This window comes from Episyrphus balteatus, chromosome 3, assembly GCF_945859705.1.
Source record: "Episyrphus balteatus chromosome 3, idEpiBalt1.1, whole genome shotgun sequence".
Classification (NCBI taxonomy): Eukaryota; Metazoa; Arthropoda; class Insecta; order Diptera; family Syrphidae; genus Episyrphus; species Episyrphus balteatus.
This window is the reverse complement of record NC_079136.1, coordinates 15,014,678-15,018,846: the sequence shown is the minus strand read 5'-3', so window position 1 is coordinate 15,018,846 and position 4,169 is coordinate 15,014,678. Positions and strand designations below refer to the sequence as shown.

The 4,169-nt window shown below is 30.9% G+C and overlaps 1 non-coding gene across 1 annotated transcript; it reads left to right on the top strand.

Annotated features, from left to right (window-relative positions):
* The first annotated feature begins 3,767 nt into the window (after nucleotides 1-3,767).
* Trnad-guc (transfer RNA aspartic acid (anticodon GUC)) lies at nucleotides 3,768-3,839 on the top strand. The gene has a single exon. It is a non-coding gene; the product is annotated as a tRNA-Asp (tRNA).
* Nucleotides 3,840-4,169: the final 330 nt, after the last annotated feature.

Genomic DNA, 4,169 nt, shown 5'->3' with positions numbered 1-4,169 from the left:
TGAAATATTTTTTAAAAATCCAAAAATGCGTTTTTTGAAAATTTTCTAAAATTTTAATATTATTTTTACTTACACACTTTTGTATAAAAATTTTCATTTAAATCGGGTTAATGTTGTACGAGATATTCAGAAACGAAAAAAACCGTTCTATGACAGGTACCGTTAATAAAGGTACAAAAAATATTTTTTTTATTTAAAAAGTTGGCTCTTATGTGTAATACTAAACACAAACATTTTAATCAAAATCGTTAGAGCCGTTTTTGAAAAAAACTAACTTTTCTATTTTCGTTATATGGCAGGTACCGTTAGTTTTGGTCATAAAAAAAAAATTTCAATTTTCCCTCTAGGGAATCACCAAAAACTGCTAACTACCAAGTTTGAAGAAAATCACTTCACTCGTTTAGGGTGCAGCTCCAGATAGAGACAGACACACAGACAAACAGACAGACAGAATTGCCGGACCCACTTTTTTGGCATTCTCCATCATCGTAATATCATGTAAAATTGTTATCTCAAGTTCGATTTTTTTTACGAATCCTAAACTTGCCCTATAGTACCTATATCGCAAGTAAAAATTACAAAATTATACAAACTATCCAGTTCGTAGCCTCCAACTAGAAGAAAGACTGGCACGTATAGGTTTTTAGGGGGAAGAGATTATATAATTTTCTACAATTATGATCTTTTCACTCATACAAAGTGTAGGCAAAGGGCGCAGAGGCCGATTACTGGTTAAAAGGCGGCGAACTAGCTGTTCTCCTCCAGAATATGAAAGTTTGCTACTCTTGGAATGTGCAAGACTGCAAAAAATCGTCATGGGAAAATCTTTTTGATTTCTATGCGGTATAAAAAAAAACGGTCCCCAAATTATCCGCTCCCCAAATCTGTCACCCTAGGCTCAAGCCTACTCAGCCTTCTGGTAAATCCACCACTGCATATCCAGAAAGTTATGTATTATATTTCTAGCCTTCTACAAATTTTAAAACCATCGAATAAATTTATATTAAACACAAACCTGGTGCACATCAAACTAAATCAAGGTTTGATATGACTGGACTTGAGGATTTTGATTATGAAATTGTTTTGTACAAAATGAAAGATAAGATTATTTAGGATCCGAATTTTTGTGAAAATCCTCATTGCGAATGGTAGACCATCCTGGTTAAAAATTGTTCGAAGACTAAAGTTGCCTAAAAATATACTAACAAATTGGAAGAAATTGATCCGGAAAACCGCAAATTGCTAAGAAATGACAATAAGTTTAGGGCTTGATTATAATTCAAGTTTCAAACTAACATAATTTAAGTTCTGGTTGTATCTTAAGCATCTTAAGAGTTTTTAGTTTTTTACTGACTTCCAAAAAGGAGGAGGTATTCAATTCGCCTGTATTTTTTTTTTTATGTTTGTTACCTCATAACTTTAGACTGAGTGAACCAATTTTGATAATTCTTTTTGTATTGGAAAGCTAGTGGCTAGTGGTATCATTTCAATTCTAGCCATAGGAACTATTAGAAAAACCATAAAACTCAGTTTTGATCCATGGAAGTCGGTTTTGTTTTTTGATAAAAAAGATTTTATTAACGAAAAAAATGTTTAAACCTGCAAACTTGTCACAAAATCTTCATTATTTGTTATCCTTTCAAAATGCACTTAGCAGAGCATACTGACACAAAATATGATTTCACATTATAAATCCAAAGAAATCCAATTTTCGTGAGCAAACAGAGAGAATCTCATCACACTTTCTTATTCTACACGACACACTATATCTAACCTAACCGCTAATTATGTTTGCCACTTAATTTAATTGAGGCGCACATTACACGTCATCTTATTACGTTAGCTCGAACAGCAGCAAAATATTGTATACAAAAGCTAAAGTTGAATAGGATTAAATCCACAAGATATTTTATGAATCATTTCCTAAGCTCTCTGATGCCACATCTTAACCTTTCCTGCTAGAAAATTTCAACCCCGAATGGAGTACATATCTAATATCGGGTAGCGTATCCGCACCTCAGCGTGTTCGCTTGCTTATTGTCTTCTCTTGTAGCGCAGCAAACTAAATCCCTGTCGGTGGTAATATCCCACGTATATAGCATCTCAGAGTGTGTATCCTTAATTAAGCTGTATCAATTAGAGTAATAAGCAATATGCTCGTATATTTCTATATATCCTGTGAAGTGCTGTACTGTGCTACCTAAGGACAAAACAGCGCGTAGAATAGCTCATAGTTAACTTAAGACTGAAAGATGAATGAAATTCCTTTGAAAAAGAAGAGAAAACTTAATTAATTTAATTCTTTCTCATCTTCAATTTGTTCATTCCTTATACTTTATTCTTTTTTTTGTTCGTTCTTAATCCTTAATCAATTTATAAATCTAAAGGTGCGGAATGTATACAAACGTACATTATTAGAGACTAGAGAGAGGGCAGATATAAGAAAAAAAAAAGGACCAAACAAATTAAGTTATCGCTCCTTTTATATAGACAAAAGATAGGAGCTTCAATGTATATACACAGAGAAAAATAGACCACATAAAATAGAACAAAAACAATAAGATTTCTCTATGGTTTTCATCCAAGAAGGAAACCTTATTAAAACAATCGGGTTTTCCTTATTGTTTTAAAATCTGCAAAAAAATAAAAAAACGATGATCAGGCTGGGAATCGAACTGGAGACTTCAAATCATTAGTCGCTCACCTTACCACCTGAACCAACCTGCCATGAAAATATTGATCGCGATTTTTGTTCTAGTGCTAAGTTGCAAAAAAAATCAACTTTTCAGTCAAATTTTAATAAGATTTTCTCTATAAAAATAATAAGAAATCTCCTTAAAAAAAACCTTATTGATCGTTGATTTTAATAAGATTTCCTTATGAAATGTATGGACGGTAAAACAATATGGCAATCTCTTAGTTTTTAGCGGGTCATATTTTTCTCTGTGTACTTTACTTCACACATAACCAAGGTATTGCTCTTTGTTAAGGATTTTTTCTGAAGTGGGGTTTGGGTAAAACTTACTTCTTCCAGGGTTAAGAAAAAGTTTTACGTCTTTTTTGACTTACCACCACCGGACAAGTATTTTTAATTTGTATCTTTATTTTTGATGAAGATACAAAAAAATACACAACAGGAATTTCCTGTCGATAAAACTGTATTCTGGTGTATTGGAATTTCAGCGGTCATCGAAAATATTTAATATTAAAGTTGCTTCAGGGTGAATTGATTTAATTATATTTCGAAGGAAAAATAATAATAATAACACGGAGAATTAAAGACTTGCGTCACAGAAAAATACTTGATGAGGTACACTATGGAATATTTTTTTTTTAGTGTAAGGACCGCCTAAAATTATTAAATGATTTGAAAAAGTGGGAAATTTACAAAAGTAAAAATGTTTTATTTCTTTCTAGCACTACATTTGTTTTTGGAAAAAACTACAAAAATTGTTTTTTAAACCAAAAAATAAGCTTTGTGCATCATTATTTTGAATTTTGTGTTCGGAAAAACTCTCACAAAATGACTTTGAAAATGTTCACTTTTTCACTTTTTGCAAAAAGTGGCCGTTGTAGTTATACCTTAATGCACCAGCATCGATGTTTTTTAAAATTTCTATTAAATTACTTAATAAAATTATTGTGTGTGCTTTGAAAAATTATTATGTTAATACCTATTCTTGAAAAATTCACTAAAATTTAGAATAAGGTTAGGCAGGTAGTAAGATTAGAAACTCTGAAATTATTTTTCAGTGTGTCTATCAACATCCTCGATAGTATAGTGGTCAGTATCCCCGCCTGTCACGCGGGAGACCGGGGTTCAATTCCCCGTCGGGGAGAAAGATGATAGTTTTTTTATATTTAGTTATAAAAAAAAACAAATAACGGAGTAATCGAAATTGTTTTTTTTTTTTTTTTTTTTTAAGAAATATAAAAACTATAAAACTTTTTTTAAATTATTTATCGAGAAATCAGTTAAGAGTAATCGTAAGATACATTTTTTCAGATAACTTGTTTCTATATAAAAAATGATGACATTTTAATTTTTATTATTTTCCCACGGATTCCAATAAACTTTTTATAATTACAAAATTAAAAAAAAAAATTTCCCTTACAAAAAATTCGTTAATTTAGTTGAAAAATCAGTAAATGTTACTTTTAAATATGTG